This window comes from Myodes glareolus, chromosome 13 (assembly GCF_982192425.1).
Source record: "Myodes glareolus chromosome 13, mMyoGla1.1, whole genome shotgun sequence".
In the NCBI taxonomy this organism is placed as follows: Eukaryota; Metazoa; Chordata; class Mammalia; order Rodentia; family Cricetidae; genus Myodes; species Myodes glareolus.
In genome coordinates, this window is record NC_142038.1 from 31,064,811 (window position 1) to 31,085,821 (window position 21,011).

The 21,011-nt window shown below is 41.8% G+C and overlaps 1 long non-coding RNA gene across 1 annotated transcript in view; it reads right to left on the reverse strand.

The window, feature by feature from the left end:
* LOC146891729 (uncharacterized) overlaps positions 1 to 14,753 on the reverse strand; it is a 58,290-nt gene extending 43,537 nt beyond the window's left edge. The window contains exon 1 of the long non-coding RNA XR_014996936.2: positions 14,532 to 14,753. This is a non-coding gene — a long non-coding RNA (uncharacterized LOC146891729). The remainder of the gene's footprint in view (positions 1 to 14,531) is intronic.
* Positions 14,754 to 21,011: the final 6,258 nt, after the last annotated feature.

Here is a 21,011-nt window from a genome sequence, read left to right on the forward strand (position 1 = left end):
TCCCTGCCCCCTCCCTGCCTCTCTCCCTGCCTCCTGTCTGCCTCCCTGCCTGCCTGCCTCCTTTCTGCCTCCTTGCCAATCTGCCTGCCGAGGTAATGGTCATCGACTCAGCCTCTGAAACTGTACGCAAGTCCCCTGTCTTAGGGTTACTAGTGCTGTGATAAAAGACTATGACTGAAAGCAACTTGGGGAGGAAAGGGTTTATTCAGCTTATGCTTCAAAATATGCAGTTCATTGTCAATGAAAGTCTGGACAGGAACTCAATCAGAGCAGGAACCTGGAGGCGGGAGCTGCCGCAGAAGCCATGGAGAGGTGCGGCTTACTGACTTGTTTCTCTTGGCTTGCTCAGTCTACTTTCTTATAGACTGGACCACCAGCCCAGGGATGGCACCACCCACAACACACTGGGCCCTCCCCCGTCAATCGCTAATTAAGAAAATGTCCTACAGGTTTGCCTACAGCACAATCTTATGGAGATATTTTCTCAACTGAGGCTCCCTCCACTCTGACAACTTTAGCCTGTGTCAAGTAGACATAAAAATACCCAGGACACCCCCCCCCCCATTAAGTGCTTTCTTTCATAAGCTGCCTGATTCAGATGAGAAGGGACAGGGCATAGAATCAGTCAATAAAGCAGAGACTTGAGGCAATGTTTAGCAACAAAACCAGAAGACGAGCTGAAACTAGCAATATAGGTTCATCGCACCAGAGACTGCTGGGATATTGAAGAGTAGACACTTTAGACAAGATGCTAACAGAAAATAATCTGTTAGACCACTTCCATAGATGGGGAGAACTGGGACCCAAGATCGGGTACTTTCTGATGAGCATTTGTACTTATAGTTTCTGTTCACGCTCAAGATGAGCGCTGGGTTTCTTGAATAGAGGAAGAATATATTTTCGTTAGCATACAACACATTGGGTGCTGTTTCAGCAGCTTTCAAACTAATTGTTGGATTCTCCCTCACAGACTAGACTGCTTCTTGTATCCTCTTGCATCCCGTGCTTCTGTTTTCTGTAACCTGAAGCACTCGTTTGGTTCCAGGTCATTTTATTGTCTTCACAAAGCTTTAATTCAAGAGACCCTCAAGACGATCAGGTCTGCCTGATCCAAGGACACCCAAGTCAAATGGTATGGGAATCGAGCATCCAATTTGAAGAAACCGAGGTACTCAGAGAGTCCTTCCTCCAGCTCCACGCAGTGTGCGACATGTTACACAGGCATACCACAGAGGCTAGAGGGAGACATCGGGTTATCAAACAATGAGAAAAAAATGCTCTGTCTGTGCATGGAGCAGCTGTTCAAACGAAAGTGCGATGCTGTCAGCTACAGCATATGGGGTGGGAAGCACACAATGGGATGGAGGGAAATCAAGCCCCAACAGTGAGGAGGCGTTTGGATTTTGATAAAAAGAGGATGACCAATTAAGTTTTAATTAGTATTTCTTCTTAAATGAGTGCTACAGATGTGACCCTGTCGTTATTTAACTTTCCAGAATTTCTTGGGGATCCAGTGGGTAAAAGAGAGGTAGCCACAGCAGTGAATAATCCATGCCGAAGATAAAGGCATCGTTGCAGGGGCAGAGAGGGAGGAGGGAACGGTTGATTGGTTTCCTTCCCAAGAAATTGTTAACGTTACATTTTATTGAACTGGCCTCAGAAAGTGCTAGCGCCTGAACATTATTATTGTAGTTATTACCTCTCCTTTCCAAGTGCCATATCTTATTCTCTCTTGAACTGATATATTCTGATTACTTTTGCTTACTTTAGAGATCTGCCTTTTCTAGGGGGAAAAAACGCTTGACTACAACCTCTCGAATTCGAATTTCTTCCCGTTCCAGCCGGGTGCTATCACATCTAAGTAATCTCCCTTATCTTATTGGAATCGGTTTGTTCATTTCCCACCTACACCTTCTATTTAATATATGGAATGGGTCCTTCATGTCCTTTCGGCCTACCACAAAGGACAAACGTGTCTTTCATTAGTCTGAGCTGTTGCTGCAGCCCCACGGTGCCAGAGAATCAGAACAACTGACACGGGGCTCTGTAAATGTGACTTAGGCAGAACTGAGTGTGACTGAAGAGTTCGTGGGTCCAACTCACGTTGGTTTAAGCTAGAGAACTGATTTCCAGGACCTTACAAACCGCTGCCGCGCAGTAAACGGACCGCTTGGTGAGACGCACAGGTGTGGTTCCAGCTGTTCCAGCTGTTTGTCTCTTCTCCTTCCCGGAGAAGCTTCAGTGATCAGCGCTCCTAGGCTTCCCATCGGGCTTATGATTATTTGTTGAATAAAGCTGGGTTATTGCCCTGGTACACAGATCTTGTGATCTATCGGATGTTTCTGCTTAAGGCATTGGTTGGGGGCGGGTGGGGGGGAGGGCTTTAGTGCGCACGTGGTTGCTTTGAATATTCCTTACTGGTGCGCTCCGAGAAAGTACGGTAACTTGAAAGGAAGGCAGAAGCCTACTTTCTACACCAAACGAAAGAACGAACCAAGAAAGGAGTGACAAAGATGGAAACTGATGATCTAACTTGGAAGGAAGGCACAGGAAATCCGTAAGATGATGACGGAACGAAAGTGTACAGAGTGAGCTAGGGCGCCGTAGGAAGAGGTTGGCGGCTGGGACTCAGATGGTGTCCTGCACACCCTACTGCAAGCATCCTACACTGCCAGAGGGGCGTGGTCCGCACGGGGATCCCTTAACCACTCAAGGGAGAGGCAAATACTAACCACGAGAAAATGAAATACATATTTCGTGTGCTGGGTGTCTCAGGGGTATCACTGCATTCACATGGGTGTGAGAGTTAACGCTGAGTACTAACAGAAGCAGAGACTGAACTATAGGGAGAGGCCTGAGTGGGGTATAAACGCCAAGGGTGTGAATCCTGGGGTGCCAAATTGTTGCCTCGGGAAATATGCATGGGTCTGAGGTGGGTGGGACTGCTGTTTCCATGTAAGGCTGACCCTGTTACTTCACTTCGGAGGCTTATTTCAGTTCTGCAGTCAGGGTTCCTTATACTTCCCCACACATTTCATGTTTGTACAGTAAACACATTAATTAAAGCAAAAATTACATGAGAGAGAGAAAGAGAGAGAGAGAGAAAAGCATTTCCTGCTGCACATCTGTAGCCCCTTCTCTTTCCAGTACCCCCCCACCCACTGCTACAATTCACCTGCTCATCCCGTAAATCACTTTTTCATCCTGTCAAGATGAAAAACTACACTGACCACTGGAATTTTCCAGAAATCAACCCCAGAGAAATGAGAAGCCAGAGGGAAAGAGAGCTAAGGAAGTAATAACAACAACAACAGAAATTCAACACTGGGACGGGTCCAGTCTGAGGACTCAATAGGAGGAAAGGTGAGAGAAACTTCAGTGTGGGCCTCGGGACAGTGGCAGCGGTGGCTTTAAGGAGGTCAAAGGGCACCTGAGTATCTGTTCTGCCATGGGGGACAACCTCATCCTGTTGCTCACCTGAAACAGCAGTCCAAGCCTAGGTTAGCCAACGGAGCAGGGCAAAGTCCTCTAGGAGGGAGAAGGAGTGGCCAAGGTCACCAGTGTATACTGACCAACTGCCTCTGAGCATTATCCCAGGCAGGCGAATTCAACCTGTGAAGATGCCTCGCTGTGTTCTAATAGGAAACAGAGGCTAGGGAAAGTATTCATAGGGGCTGGAGAGTTGGCTCAGCAGTTGGAAGGACTGACTGCCCCTCTAGAGTACATAAGTTCTGTCCCAGGGCCCACTTCGGGTGGGTTCACAACATCTGCAAGCATCAGGGGATCTTAGGCCTCTTCTAGCTTCTGCAGGAACACATATAGAATTTTGCCCATGCAGACACACAGCCATGCATAAACAAAGATAAATCTAAAAGAGACAAATGGTTTGTGTTTGGTAGGAGAGTGGAAATGGTCGTCATCAGTTCTATAGACCTAAGATCCTCCTGGGCTCTTCTCCTTGGTTTTCAGTCACATGAAGGACAATGGACGCTGGATTTGAGCCCTTGCTCAACACATGCCCTTGTCTGGTAACCGATACTCCCTGGGGAGGAGTTCTTAGCACAACAGAGCCAAAAAGCCATGAAAGAAACACACCTACTGTAGAAGATAGAAATCTCAACAAGCTAACGAGATCTCAAAAATCTCAACAACCTCCTCTTTAGAACTATGAGCAGAGATGGGCAAGGAAACTCAAATGATGCTTGCATCAAGGGGTTGAGATAACGATAGCAATATGAAACAAGGGGAAAACATACAAAAACTTAGCATCACTGTGTATAAGCAGGAGGTACTGTGATCAATAGCCCCAGTTCAGCCCAAAGCCTATATTTGTAAAATGTTACTAGAACACAGACACATCCTCTAATTCATAGTGTCTATGATTACTTTTGTGACATATTGATAGTTGAATAGCGTCACCAGGTATTAGATTAGCCCAAAAGCCTTAAATATTTTCTGTCTCATTCTTATAGAAAGCGTGCAGAGCTTCCTCTAGACTGCACACTGTTGTAGTCTGAATATGGAATGTCTGTCTCAGGCTTGTGTGTTGGGGTTTAGCTGCTAGCTGATGGGCTTTTGGAAAGTGGTTGGATCCTAAGAACTTCAACCTAGTCCATGGGTTCATACTCGGAAGGAGTCATAATAGGACGGCACTAGTGGGAGAGAGTAGAAGTGAAGGCCAGTGGGGCCCAGCTGAAAGAAAGTCACTCCTGTTCCTTAGGAGCTGTATCTTGCTGTGGCTCTTCCTGTTATCCCTTGTCTCTGCATGCTTTCTGCCGTGAGGTCAGCAGCCTTTGCCATGTGTTCCCATCACTATAATACCCTGAATCAACAGAGCTGAGGATTGTGGACAAAAACCTCTCTCCCCAACTTCATTTATTTATGTCAAGGTTGTTTGTTTGGGGTGAGAAGGGAGAGGGAGAGAGAGAGAGAATGAACAAACTTAGCTTATATGTTAGCCACAGAGATTAATTTTAAAAATGAATAGGCTGGGTGGATGGATCAGTCAATAAAATTCTTACTTCATACACGTGAAGACCCGAGTTCAATCTCCAGCATTCACATAAAAAGCTAGGCACAGTGGCACATGCTTCTAATCCCAGCACTGGGGAGGCAGACAAGTGGATCTCTACAGCTTGCTGACTGTCCAGCAAAGTCCAGGTCAAACAGAGAGATCCTGTTTCAAAACAAGGTGAACAGCTCTTGAAGAATAAGGCGACCACTGCCCGCACTCCTTCCCCACATATGCACAGCGGGTTGTGTCTATAGCTGTTACCCTGTACATAACATGAAGAAAATAAGAAACAGTCTTCCAATATTTTAAAACTGTTTCATGCCAAGAATATTGTAGAGTGCTTGAGTAGGTATAAGGCCTGGATCTGAGTCCCAGCGTTATAAATAAAATAAATAAAACAAAATGAAACTGCCAACGAGTGGTAAACAGGTCAGTGTTCAATGTGAGTCTTTGGCATTTTACTTCTTTGTTATTTGTTGTTGTAAATCCAAGTGTCAATCTGCTTCAACATGAGAATTACACTTATCGGTTACAACTATAGGTTGGTTACAGATAAAATTTTTGGCAAAAATCAAGAAAAGTTTTCTGTGAACAAGGTCTATTTTTCTATTTGTCACCCTTTTCACCATAATTACCTCAGTCTGGATCATATTCCTAAGTGTGAACGGCAAAGCTGTCAAGCACCTAGGAGACAACACTGGAGAAAATCCAAACAGCCTCGAATTTTCTGATGGCCTTTGACATACAACACTAAAAGTATGGTCTGTGAGGCAAATAATTGATAAACTAGACTTCATTAAAATTAAATTTTTATTCTCTGTCAAAGACATTATCAAGAAATAGAAAGAAAATATCTGTATTAGGAGAACTTACAAGATATGATTCATTAAAATCTTTTACCCAAAATATAAAAAGAGTCTTAAAATATGAACAAAAGAGCAACCAATTAGATTTCAATGTAGACACAAGGCTTTGACAACTCATATATGTATATAAATATATATTTATATATGAATATATGTAGCTAACAAGTAGATGTATGAAGAAATGGTTCACTTCATATACCACTAAGAAGCTGAAGCTGGGCAATAGTGGCACATGCCTTTAAACCCAGCACTAAGGAGGCAAAAGCAGGTGAATCTCTTTAATTTGAGGCTAGCCTGGTCTACAGAATGAGTTTCAGGACAGCTAGGGCTACACAGAAAAACCTTGTCTTGAAAAAACAAACTAAATAAATATATTAATTAATTAAAATGAAAAAGAAACTGCAAGCTAAAACAATAGTGAGATGCCACCACACACCTATGAGAATGAGCAAAATCCAGAAGACTGACAGTATCGCATGCTAGAGGGTGTGTGAAGCAAGAGAAACCAGACTCATTTCTACGGAGGATGCAAAATGGTGCAGCTACATTAAGAAGCAATTAGGGAATGTATTGCAGAATTAAACATATTCCTCCACTGTGATATAGCAGTCATGCTTCTTGGTCCTTACTTAAAATCCAGAAGAACTAAAAGTTATGTCTCCACAAAACCCTGTACCATCTACTTACAGTTCTTTTGTCAAAATTGCCCAAATGCAGAAGTAACTACACATTCCTCAAAGGTTGTGAGGGGAGATTATGATATGCCTAGCAATACAATACTGCTTAGCCCTCAAAATAATAATCAAGCCATGGAAAGAGTAGAAGGCGCCTTAAGTGTTTGCTTAATTACTGAACCCACATATTATTAAGTGAAGAAACTACTCTGAGAAAAACTATATACTGTCTTGTATTAGATAACGTTCTGGGGGCAACTACAGAAACAGTGAACACAATGGTGGTTGCCAAAGAGAAGGAAAGCAAGGGCGAATTGTCTAAACATGGAGAGTTTTTAGGACATTGAATTATTGTATATGTTGCTATAATGGTAGATATATGTTATAGAATGCCAATATGTTATAGAATGTATAACAAAAGAAAGGAAGAAGAGGAATAGGATGAGGAAGAATAGAAAAAGGCAGTATAACTCCAAGAGCAAGTGACAACAAGCTCCAGAGATTGGGGCAATAATGATGACAAAGTCAGGCTCATTGCATAGCAGAATTACTCATAATAACCAGAACCTGGTAACAACCTAGATACCCTTCAACCGAAGAAGGGATAAAGAAAATGTGCATTTACACAATGGAGTACTACACAGGGGTAAAAAAAAACAATGACACCTTGAAATGTGCATGCAAATGAATGGAACTAGAAAAAACATCCTGAGTAAGGTAACCCAGATCCAGAAAGACAAACAGTCTGTACTCACTCATAAGGGGATGTTAGACATAAAGCAAAGGATAACCAACCTACAGTCCACAACCCCAAAGAAGCTAGATAACAGGGAGAACTCTAAGTGGGATGTGCATGGAAGGCCCCAGGAAGGGGAAATAGTTAAGATCTCCTGGTAAACTTGGAGGAAGTAGAAGAGAGGGGTGGAGGATGGGAACATGAGGGATCGAGATAGCCAAGTTGGGGGAAGGATGGAGAGGGAGAGCAGTGAAAGAGACATCTTGATTGAGGGAACCATTATGAGATTAGGGAGAAACCTGGTGCTAGGGAAATACCCAGGACTCCACAAAGATGGCCCCAGCTAAGACGACTCCTAGCAATAACAGAAAAGGTGCCTGAACTGGCTTTCCCCTATAATCAGATTGGTGACTGCCCTAATTGTTATCATAGAACCTACATTCAGTAACTGATGGAAGCAGATGAAGCGATCCACAGCCAAGCACTGAACTAAGCTCCTGGAGTTCAGTTGAAGAGAGGGAGGAGGGATCACATGAGCAAGCGAGGTCAAGATCATGATGGGGAAAACCACAGAGACAGCTGACCCAAGCTAGTGGGAGCTCAAGGACTCTGGACTGACAGCTGCGGAACCTGCATGGGACCAAACTAGGCCCTCTGAATGTGATCTGTGACTTGATCTGATGAAGGGGCGAGCAATGGGATCAGGATTTATCCCAGGTGCATGATCTAGCTTTTTGGAGCTTATTCCCTATGGCATGATGCCTTCCTCAGCCTTGAGGCTTGGTCCTGCCTCAACTTGGTATGCCAGACTTAATAAAGACTCCCCAAGGGAGTCCAAGAATTGGATGGAGGAGGCCAGGGGAAGAGGAGGGAGGGGAAACTGGAGTTGGTATGCAAAATGGGAAAATTTAAATAAAGAAAGAAAAGAAAAAAAGACAGTACTCTGGTGCAAGATACTGGTTGTAGAAGGTGGTGACATGGAAATCTGGCAGAATTAAATTAATAGTATATGAAACTATAATTTTGCTGTGAATCTAGCATCATTCTTTTAAAAGTTGCATTGATTATATTTTAATATATAATTATTTCCTGCATGTATGACATGCACCATGTGTGCCTATGTTCATAGTAGATAGAATACATCAGATGCACTGAAACTAAATCTACAATCAGTTGGGAGCTGCCATGTGGTTGCTGGGAACTGAACCCAGGTCTTCTGCAAGAGCAGCAGGTGCTCTTAAACACAGAGTCTTCTCTCTAGCCATTAAAATTGTTCTTAGAGTGATATTCATTTAAATGAAAAAAATGAAGGAACACCTTACTCTTATAGTGTAAACAGATATTAAAAAGCTGCATAATGCTGAGTGCTAGGGAGGATTGGGAACAACACCCACAGTTGAGAATCTGCACATAGCTACACATTGCTATACACAATGTGGTGTCTATAGTGTATCAGGCCAGGTTGTGTACATAGGACCCATTCATTCCTAAGTACCTAACCTAAATATCTCACACATCTAGGAGGCGTACAAGAGGGGCAGAAAGTTGGAAGTTATAGGAGAGAAGAGCATGAATGGATGATGAATGATGGATGTAGCAGGTAAAAAGAGACATGTTAATGCACATGATATTTAAGACAGTGAAAAAAGTAAGATGTGGAAAGATATAGAGAGTTATTAAAATGAAATGTAAAATGTGTGACAATAAAGGCCACATACAAATTCAAGAATGTACTTAGATGCATAAGAGTAGATTATCATGTTGGGAGGGGAAAATAGTGTGAAATGCTGTGGAGTAATCCTTTTATTCACTGTAAAGATTTGTCACTCAAATAAGTTTAATAAAACCCTGATTGGCCAGTAGCCAGGCAGGAAAAATAGGCAGGGCAACCAAACTAAGGATGATGGGGAGGAAAGGGGTAAAGTCAGAAGTTACCAGCCAGATGCAGAGGGAACAAGGGATGAATGTGCCATGCTAATAAAGGTACCACGACACAGCAAAGAGTAAATAAGAAATATGGGCTAACTTAAAATATAAAAGTTAGTTAGTCATAGGCCTGAGCTATTGATCGAGCATTTATAATTCATATAAACTTCTGTGTATCTTTGGGAGCAGACAGTTGGGACAGGAAATGTCTGTCTACAGTGAAATATGCATAGAAATTTTCATAAAGTTTTTAAAATTAAAGCTAAATAGCTACTTTATGTGAACCAATAGTGAAGATATGACATAAAATAAGGAGTGTCATTAACAGACAATTCTGAATCTGAGGTCTAACTAATGAGATAGATAGATGGATAGATAGATAGATAGATAGATAGATAGATAGATAGATAGATATAGATAGATAGATAGAATATAGATATACAGATGTTAAATAGAAGATAGATAAATAGATGGTAGATATATAAATAGATGATTGACACAAAGCTAGATAACAGATAATATAGTTGATAGAGATAATTACTATAGATGATAAATACATGAAAGACAATTTATAAATATAAAAATTGATATAGATAGTAGATGACAATAGATAATAAATATGTAAAGACAGATAAAGGAGATAAAAATAGATGATAAAAGAAATCATGGTGTTGAAATACCACTGCTACCACCATGAATCCCAAAGAGTTCTATTTTCCATTCAACTTTTTTTGCATCTTTAATTTTGGAGCTCTTTAAACAGAAACAAAATACAAAGGTTTCTTATTTTAGAACATAAACACCCATATGCAATCTCTATCCTCATTTCGGAACAAAGACATTATAACCTGCAATGAGCTACACCTATGGGAGAATAGAAGAGTTTCTTACACCACAAAAGGACAGGAACACCATGCGCAAACTCACAGTGGCAGTCAGGACACATTGGAGAACTGCTTTTAAAACATTTAACCCTGGGCTGAATGCAATCTTGAGTGAGAAATGGGAGCTGGAGAGGATGAGTCCTCAGTGGGAAATAAGGTCAGATCAGCTCACAGACATATATGAACCCGAGGAGTCTGCACTCGGACTTGAGGCAAATATGGAGCTGTCCAAAACTATGAAGCAAGAAATCGAGTGACTTGATTAGACCTGAGTTTCCAAAGATCACAGATAGCAATGTGAAGAAATAAGGCATTGGGTGGGGTGGGGAGAGCCAGAGCGAGCTGTCTAAAAGGATGCTGTAGTTGTCCTTGCTATAGCCTCTGTGACTTTAGTAGGTACCAGGAAGCCTGGCTGTCCTCGCAGGTTGAACACACAAAATATAAAGTCAGGTCACTAGATGGTCAGTTTCCTACAGTCCCTCCCAACTCCACAATTTTCAAATTCTGTTTATTTGATATTCAGATAAGAGGGTGATGAGGCATAAACAGAGGAATCTCCAAGTTTAGGGTCAATATATGCAGGGCTTCTCAGCAGAAGGAGGCATTAAAAACTATACAGGTCATTTATTGCTGCAATATTTCTCTGTGACCACGAAACTTTACAATTAATGATTAATTTTATGGTACAGGTGAGACTTGCTGTTTCAAAAAATTTAGTATTTGAAACGTCAGGGCAACATTCTGCTGAATTTAATGTGGAGTATTCTAAATCGGGGCAGAAACTTTGCTAGAGTTACTTCTGTCTCTCCCATCGCAAATGAGATTGGATTTGATAGTAAAATCTAGGGCATTGCTATGAAATTACCGGACTGCGTCTCAGTTCTACTTTTGCTTTCTAGAATTCTAATCAGACAAAAAGCAGAGGACTATGAGCCAGCGTGGGTGCTCACCTCTGCATCTTGTTACCAGAACATTCTGACAGAACGGCAACATAACATTACATGTGCCACTGGTCTCCAACCCTGGCTGCATGTTAGGATTGCCTGAGGAACTTTGAGACAATCCAGCGCTTGGATCCTGTCCCTGGAGTTGCTGGCTTAATTGATGTGGAGTGAGAAGGCCTTAACAGCTTCCCAGACAATTTTGATGTGCAAACAGGATTAAGAAGCACACATTAGGTAATTATCACTGCAGTTCCCAAGGTCATGGGACTATTAAAAAAAAGCAGTATCTAGGACTGGAGAGGCGGTTCGGTGGTTAAGAGTATTTATTGCTCTTGTAGAGGACCTAAATTTAGTTCCCAGCACCCAACATGACTTAGAACTGCCTATAACTCCAGTTCCAGAGGATCTGAAGGCTTCCATTGGCACAACACACATGCCACAAACAGATAGTAAAACATGCAGAAAAGAAATAATTATGTTTTTGAAAGCAGATAGCATCCTCCAAGTGGTTGCCAGTCGGATGCTTATAGGTTTGGATTCTTCCATGGGTTTGGTAAAAATATAGACTTTGGCACTTTAAAAGAAAATTAATTACTGGGAGAAGATATTTGTAAATTATATATCTGATAGACATCGATGACAAAATAAAGCATGATGATGTCTAAAAACTTAATAGCAAAACTACGCTTTTTATCTGATTTTAAAGTGTAAAAAGAACTTAAGTAGGCATTTCTCAAATGAAGACGTATAAATGGCCAGCAAGGATACGGTCATTAACAAAAACAGTATGGATTTTCCTACAAGCTTTAAGAAGAGAACTACTATATTATCCAGCAGTTTTGCTTCCAGGAAAGGATCATTACAACATGATTTACAAGAGCCAAATGTGGAAATCGTTTAGGTATCTGCTGACAAACGAATAGGTAAAGAAAATGCGGTATACAACAGCAACAGAATATGATTCAGCCTCAAAAAATAGGACATCCTGACACTGGAGACAAAGACTGTGTTCCCAGTGAAATAAGTCAGTCGTAGGAAGAGAAGTACTTCGCAAACATTTCCTCTATATGGAATCTCAAATATTTAAACTCACAGTCTCAGGGAGTAATATGACATTTGTCAAGGTTGGAGAGGGAGGAAATGGGAAGTTGTTAGGTGAAGGGTATGAACGTTCAGTCTTCTGATGAATAAGTCCCTTGCCTTATTCATGGGGGATGAATCTTTCTTTGCTTTCTCTATGCTTCTGGTTGCTCACTAGCTGTCCTTGGCTTGCAGCCGTGTGACTCCAGTCTCTGCCTTTGGTGACACTGGACAGACTCGCTGAGTCCCTGTGTCTTCACATGGTCATCTTCTAATAAGGACACTGGCCACATTGTTTGGGAGCCAATCTGCTTCAGAATGGCTTCATCTTGTCTAGTTATATCTACAATAATCCTAATTCCAGGTGATCTGAGGTGTTAGAGACTCAGGCATCTATGTAACGTGAAAGCTGGGGGAACAATTCCCTCACTGCAATAACTGACTAAGTTATTTAGAATTCTTAACAAATATACTGAATTAAATTTTAGTTGACGTCCTCCATTAATACCAGCATACCAGGATGACCTTTCGTAGAGCCATTTTTCAGCACTATTTACAAAAGGTCCAAAGATGAAAGAAATCCCCATGCTAATAGAAGAAATTCTTACCTCAAAGAACAGGCCCCGGGACCATTTTTCTAAAATTTGTCTTTTTTTTCCATTAATTCAAAAGAGAAAAATGAAGGGAAATTTCGCTTCTAGTTCCTTTTTATCAATTTTTAGTTGGCAGTTTGTCTGAAAGCCTGAGTCATGTTGCTACAGAGGAGAATGTCATTAGGGACTATGAATGTCTCCATATTTATTAACGAAACACCAGACTCTAAAAAGAATGAGAACAGAAAGCCACTCTGATTTTTGAAAGACCCCTTCCTATTTGCAATACTTAAGACAATTTGAATCAGAAAGACCTTGATAATATACAGTATTATTCCTCAAGGTTTTCTATTGGTAAAATGATCCACAAGGTTTTCTATGCTACTATGTACAATTCTACCTTTCAGTCTATTGAACCAAAATAAAATACCACTATCAAGAATCTAATGACACAAAACCAAAGAGAAAGAATTTTAACATATTTTCTCTTTTCATATAAACTTACACAACAAATTCTGAAGGCTAAAGATACAAATAGGCAAGTAGAGAGACAAATGGTATTCACTTCCTGTGACTCTGGCAGAATAATCAGAGTACAGTCAGACAGACCGGAAGGTGCAAAGAATCAGCATCCTCACTTCCAAAGGAACTCCAGACATGGCCCAGGCCTGGGCAAAATGTCATCTCCATTTACCTGCCTTGACCTCATGAAAGTGCAGTCTATCTGGGCCTAGAAAATAAATAAAATCTTGATAATAATTAGAAATATGATTATTAAATATGGCTGAATAAAGTGATTCCATGTGTCTCTAGGGTTCAATGCTGGGACCTTTATTGGCCTTTGCTTTGTTTGGTATTGAGTGGCTATCCACATGAAGACAGTCAGCACGAGGAAGAGAAATGCATTCTTTCCTGCAGTTCCTAGAAGAAAGCCTGCAATCACATACGGGCCAATCCTTGATAGGTGACCTAGGAGAAGACCTAGGGTTTCAGTAGACACAGCTGAGGTTAGTGTCCTCTCCAAAAGGAAGCAGGCTGGGCCAGCAGCGTCTTCTAAACTCCAAAGACAACCACAGCCTTTCACCAGAGAGGAGGAGACAAGGTGGACGGAAACAACCAAGAAACCCTTGCAGAGGACGGAGAGCAGATAAAGGAAAGGCATACTCGGGGCAGTGACGCTGTGACGTTTATCGTTTTTACTCTTTCTCTTGTGCATCAAAAGCAGTGGGCTGGAGAGACGGCTCTGTGGGCACAGGACTTGCTGCCTGGTAACTGAGTTCCACCTCCAGCATTCACGTAATAGAGCGAGAGTAATTTGTCACCTGACCTCCACATGTGCACGCCCACATGTGCACATCACCCACACATGCACACACAAAGTAAAAAAGGGAATGTTAAAAAGTAAAAAAAAATAAAAATGGCCCATGAAATAACAACTCCTTTGTGCTCCATCGGGACAAACAGGAACTAACAGTTTGTACCAGAAGAAGCCAGACAGCGTGTATGCAATATGTTAATGGGAGTAGCCAGAAAAGGTAATCCCAGAGTGACAAAGCAAAATGGTGGCTGTTAGAGAGGCGTGACAGACACCTGGTATGGGATTGTTTGGGATAAAGGTAGGGGAGATGAAAATATTTGGGGATCTTATATATAGGGACATTTTGGATCGTATTAAATACCCTGAATTATGCATTTAAAATGACTAATGTTCTGTTATATGGATTTTAGCAAGCACAAACAGAGAGAGAGAGAGAGAGAGAGAGAGAGAGAATTCTAGCCGCCTTGCAAGGTTTGAGTGAGATAGAAACTCTGACCTTTTAGTAAAAGCCCAAGGAGGTTCAATGACATCTTCTGTGACCTGAACTTTGAAGCATTCGATCGGTGTGCATCGCCATCTCAAGGAAGTGGTTTCTCTGCTAAAGCCCAAATCTAGAAGAATCTTCCCTAGGTAGTTGCATAGGACTTGACCTCTGCTGACTCCTGTCTTCCCTCTTTACCTCTCCTCCCCCAGCAAATAGAGAGCTGGCATGTTTGGCTTGGGACATTCTCTACTGCTTTCGTTTTCCACCTTCCGGGGCGATGGTTCCGTTTTCAGGGCAGACGAGTTTAGCTCAGCACCACACTGCCAAATTCCAGTGGAACATTTTACAAATTCCAGCAGGGTTCCAGCGTTTCAACAACTGGCCTGGAATGTGTCCAGCCAGGAGTACAAAGTCATTTGAAGGACAGCTCTGGTGGGGATTGCTAATGGTTTATTTCTTCCAAGTGTCATTCCAAATTTCTGTGCTGAAGCCTCTGAACCCCGTGCAGTTCTCAGAAAGTTGGTTGGACGCCACAAGGAACCACACTGTTTTAGGGAAGAACTAAACGCATCTTAAAATTTGAATCCTTCCTGTGAAACATCAATAGTTTAAACAATGACAAGAGTTCAAAGCATATTTGGAAGAAGAAATAAATAAATTGGTACAGCGGGGATGAATCTCGCGGAATAGATTCAGGGTGCCAGAAATAAAACGGTACTCTTCCGAACAGAAACAAACTCCTGTTTGAAGACCTGGTTCCTTCAGGTAGTAGGATGTTCTCTTTAATCTGACCTTTGCTCTTGGTCGTATCTAAGTTTCAGGAGGTCAATGCCACACAGAGTTTCTGGAAGGACGATCTTATTTGCAGGCCACACAGGTGTGAGTAAGAGACCAGGTGTTACCACCTGACCCATCTACTACTCCCATGATGGCGTCATAACCACCTTACCAATTCTCTCTTCAGCTAGGGCACAGGAGCCTCTGAAGCTGTCCACACCTTCTAGTCTAGACTCTAGTCTAGACTCTGTGCAAACATTCTCCTTCTGTGGTCTTTCTGCCTCCCCGGGACTCTGGTCGGGAAGCAGTGTGCATTCCTCTCTCTGGAATGCACTGAACTCTCCCGGCATGGCAACTTCCCTTTATCTCTTTCCACTTACATCCTCCCCTGGGGCCCACAGACAAATGCCCAGCAACGGATAGTTTTCTAGTGGGAAGCCTAAGGCCATCCACGGCCCTGAATGGTGTAAAGGGTAAAAAGAAATAAGGGGGAAATGGTACATATATTTTAAATGTTACTTGCTTTGTTTCTTTGAAGACTGAAGATTAGAATGGTGGGATGTTGCTTGCTGCTTCCCCCAGATCCACAAGCATACAAAAAGTGGACGATTCGGGGTATTGTGCCACTTCTTCCCCTAACTGGGACATTGGCATCCTCCTAAGCCACCTCTTTGTGTTATCTTCCTTTCTTGTAAGCTTATTTAATCAAGGAGATGCGTTGCTACTTAGGACACTGGCTCGCAAGTCACTCAGATTTGGGCATGATGAATGGAGATGACTTTCCCTCGGAAGATATTAAAAGCTATGGTTTGTGTCTCTTAAATATCTGCAACTCTCTCGTGATGCACCTCTTTAAGAAGAACTGAACCGATGGGTGTTTTAACCCACGCAAAATGCAATGAGCTCAGCTTGGATAAACTCATTTGCTGTGCACTGTTATTAAATATGTATGCATTTGCATATCATGAGGGCAACACCTACTCCCCAATTGGCCGCTATGTTTCCAGATACTTTGGACCTTGATTTACAGTCTATTGTCTGCGTCTGCCTATCATTTTCTTCTGTGTGGATGACAAAGTGCTCTGTCTATTTAAAAGGTGCCCTGAAGGTTGGAGAGATGGTTCAGCAATTAAGAGCTCTGGATGCTCTACCAGAAGACCTGGGTTCAAGTTTCAGCACCCACATGGCATCTCACAACTGTCTGTAACTCCAGTTCCAGGAGATTCAATATCTTCTTCTGGTCTCCACAGGCACCACGCATGCAATTGGTGAAGAGATATACATGCAGGCAAAACCCCACATACACATTTAAAAAATTACTCTGAGAAATAGCTGCAATGTGTGTGTGAGATATATACGTGTGTGGTATATATATATATATATATATATATATATATATATATATATATATATATATATATGTGTGTGTGTGTGTGTGTGTGTGTGTGTGTGTGTGTGTGTGTGTGTGTGAGAGAGAGAGAGAGAGAGAGAGAGAGAGAGAGAGAAAGAAAGAGAACTGTACACTCTGAAGGCAAAAAAACTTTAAAAACTCATCTAGCCTTTTCAAGCAAGTCATATTAATGTCAGATCAAAAATAGAGGGAGATGAGAGACTGTTCAATTTGTCTAATCTCAATATACAGAAATAGTATTAGTGCGGTATTCAGGAGCTCTGTTTAAAATTGCTTCAAAACATGAAACCTGCATATGATAGAGTAAAACCACACTGATCCAGGATCCAGATGGACGGGGTCCTGAGCCCACAGGATTGACATTAGCAGCATCCTTCACCCTCCTTGGGTTTCCCTTATTCCTCAGCAAACTCTTTAGAGTTGACCAAAGCACCTTTAAGATAGTTTTCACCACTAAAATCCTTCTAATTCTCATCATTTATGTCGGGACATAATGGATGAGGCTGTCTTTCATTAAGCAAGTTAACTCCATGGTGGCCCTTTGCTTTCCTCTTTTGAAATATTATAACAGAAAACATTCTCTTGTTTTTTTCTGGGAATAATTAGAGATTATCAGCCTCTCTTGCCACCCTAGGAAGCAGGAATTAGATTTTTAGCTGTTAATGAATTCAGTGCCTAATTCTGAGGGGTCATTAAAATCTATTTTTAAGGAACAAAAGAAAAGATGCTCAGAGCTTAAAGAGCATCTCTGATAGATGTACAAAGAAAGGGATTTCCTCCCAACAAAAGGAAATCAAGATGGTACACGTGATGCCGGGTGGGAGCATGGGGTAAAGAAAGCTGCGAATCTAGTGTGGGGGAGTTGCCCACAATCCAAAGATAACTAAGTTTAGAAAAGTGTGTGTGAGCCCAATTGTTTGTCACCTGCCAGCCAGTGTTCTATTAGACACGATCCTCCCAATACTACAGCAAAGCCATCCCCGCTGATTGCCCACTACCTCAAGAGGACTCCACACAACAGTCCATGTCTTATAACTCTGGAGAAAACTCCCACACTGGGCACCAGGAAACCCAGAAACACAGGAAAGGAAGATGGTGGACAAACAGATGGGAGGAGGAAAAGAAGCTGAAACCCCCAGTTGGGACACTGAGGCCGGCAGTGAAACTTCAAAGAGGAGGATAGAGGCTTTGGGAGGCAAAACCTGAGTGCTTTGATGCTCTCTTTAAGAAGTGACCACAGGTAGTGGGTGCGGTGGTATGAGCCTTTAAGGCCAGTGTTCTGGAGACAGAGGAAGGTGGATCTCTGTGAGTTTGAGACCATCCTGGTATACACAGTGAGATTCAAGCCTACATGCTGAGTCGTTGTTATGATGATGATGATGATGATGATGATGATGATGATGATGATGATGATGAAGTAGTCACAGGCACTTTCAAAAAAGATGTGACCTAGTGAAGGAGAAGAGTGAGAGTAAGAAAATGCAGACTCTATTTCAAAGATATGGAAGTCTTTGGAAATTTGCAAAGGCAGATGAGTGAGAAGTCCAGAGGAAAACACAGGCGATGCCCTGGAAGGAAGAGTTCCAAGCCCAACCCAGCTCCAGCTTTGTGGCTCCCTAGAAACGAGAAGAGAAGCAAAAGCCTTGACCAAAATGTATTCCAGGTTACTCCAGTGAGACCGGCAAGCTGCCCTCAAGACAAGCCCCTAACCCTCAGAAGCCTCAAATCCAGTTGCAGGTTTGGGTGAGGAAATGATTCCTCTGGCAGTTGGGAGGGACAGCAGTGGAAAAGACTCTCATTTTGAAACCGTATGACTCAGAGGGCAATGGATGGGCACCCACTTCAAAGGGAACTGATTGTTTAAAACTGAGATGCTCTGAGAGCTTGGGAACAGGAAACAGCCGTGAATCAGGGAGGCTGACCTCAACTGTCCACGGCCCCATAAGAGACAGCCCTAGAGGGCAGCTGTAGGGAAAGCTAGACACTAACAAGCAAAAAAAAATGCAGTTAACAGGGCTTTGGCGCAGGTAATGCAGTGGTTAGAGAAAGCTAGACCTGCCCTGAATAGCCTGGGTGAATATCAGGGACTGTAAACAGCCCTAGAGTTTGACAGTCTTGAGCCTGGGGTCATTGGGTGGATCAACTTTTGGAGCGCTGGTGTCTGCCATTCACCGCTGCAGTCTCGTAGCTCCAGTGGGTTTCTTGGCGTTCACAGCTGTAGCATTTCAGCACAATGATTAACACTTACACAATCTAGAAAGTAAGAACAGCTCATCTTCCTGTACTGATCTCAGGCCTGTGATTGCTTCCCACACTCCCAAGAGATGGATGACAAAGTAGTAAAATCAAAGCTAGAGTCGATAAAAAAAAAAAGTCTGCTGCTACATACAACTAAAAGGAGCAATTTCAGATACAATAATTGCAATTTATACACCAAGTGTTGGAGGTTCTAATTTTATAAGACAAACTCTAATGGACATAAAAATTCATGTGAATCCTAACATGATAACCAAGGAATTACTGTGCCCCACTGTTATCTTTGGGTAAGTCATCCAAACTGAAAACCAACAAAGACCCTCAGAGTTAAACTGTATCAGAGCAAATGATTTAACAGATTATCTACAGAATAGTCCCTGCAACAAAAACAAAATACATATTTTTAGCAGCTGTGAAACTTTCTCTAAATAGACCACATTATAGGCCACAAATTAAAGCTTACCAAATACAAAAGAAATGAAATAATCTCTCTTATTAATTCATAGTACAATAAAACTAGAAATCAACAGAGAAAAACTATAGAAACTATACAAATACCTGGAGACTAACCAATATACTCTTGAATGACCAATGGGCCACTGAAGTCAGTGAGGAAACTTAAAACTTCCTAGAATCAGATGAAAATGAAAAAAGAATTTGCCAGAACCTTGGTTGAAGATTTAAGGCACTTAAAAGAAGAAACCCCATAGCTATGAATGCTTAAATTAAAAAGAAAATTCAGAGAGCCTACAAATATGAAACCCAAGGTCTTAGGAAAACCTAAGCAAGCCAAATCCAACAGCAGTAGGCAACAAAAACTGAAGACAGGGTAGAAATAATGACATTGAGACTAAGTACTATATAAAATCATCAAAAATGTTTTTTCAGATAAATAAGGAAAAGTTTCTTTCAAAGATAAGCAAAAGCTCTACCCAAACCAGCCCACAGAGAGATGGGTCCTGACTTCATACAATTAGTGATGAGGAGAGGCCATTACAACAGATCCAGTGATACCCAGAGGAGCATTTGAGAATAGTTTGAAACTTGTACACCAAAAATGGAAAATCTAGAAGAAATAGACAAATTTCTGTACTCAGATGGTAGAGGAGAGAGCCAGCTCCTCACAAGCTACACTCCTATTTCCAAGGGGCTATGTAGCGTGAACATGCACACATACATGCCTACATACAAGTAAATAAAAATAACAAAAAAAGTTTAAGAAAGACCTGTACGGAGCTGGTGCAAAAGTAGACAGATATCTGAATAGACTAAGAAACTCAGAAATAAATCCACAAAGTGCCAGCACCTTTTTCAAAAAGGGGGGGGGTCAAAATCACACATTTGATGAGAGACAGACCCTTCAACAAATGGTCCTGGGGAACTCGAGTGTGTGCATGGAGAAGAATGAAACCAGATCTGTATCTCTCACCTCGCACAAAAATCCATTCAAAACGGATCAAAGACCTTAACATAAGGCCTGAGACTCTGAAGCTGCTAAGGAAAATATTTCAAGATATGGACATAAGCAGGGACTTTCTAAAAATGGACTCCAATAGGACAGAAAAGAATTCAAAGAACTGGAAAACAGGATTACATAAAACTAAGAAGTTTCTGCACAGCAAAAGAAACAACCACCAGAGAAAAGAGGTAGCCTATAGACAGAAAAAAATATCTTTGCTGACTGAACATCAGGCAGGGGTTAATATTGAGACAACATAAAGAGTTTGAAATGACATTTATTTGCTTACTGAGAGCATGACATGCACATACCTGTCATTGTACCAGTGTAGAGGTCAGGGAATAACCTGATTCTGGGGATCAGTTTTCTTCCTTCCCATTATGGGTCCACTGATATAATTCAGATCATCAGGCTTGGCAGCACGCTAAGCCAACTCACCAGTCTCATAACACACAAAGAGATGCAAAAATCAAACACCAAAAAATGAATCACACATTTGATAAATGGGTTGATAAATTGGGTAGACAGTTCGCAAAAGAAGAAACACAAATGGCCAATAAATTATTTGAAAACTGTTCAATATCCTTTG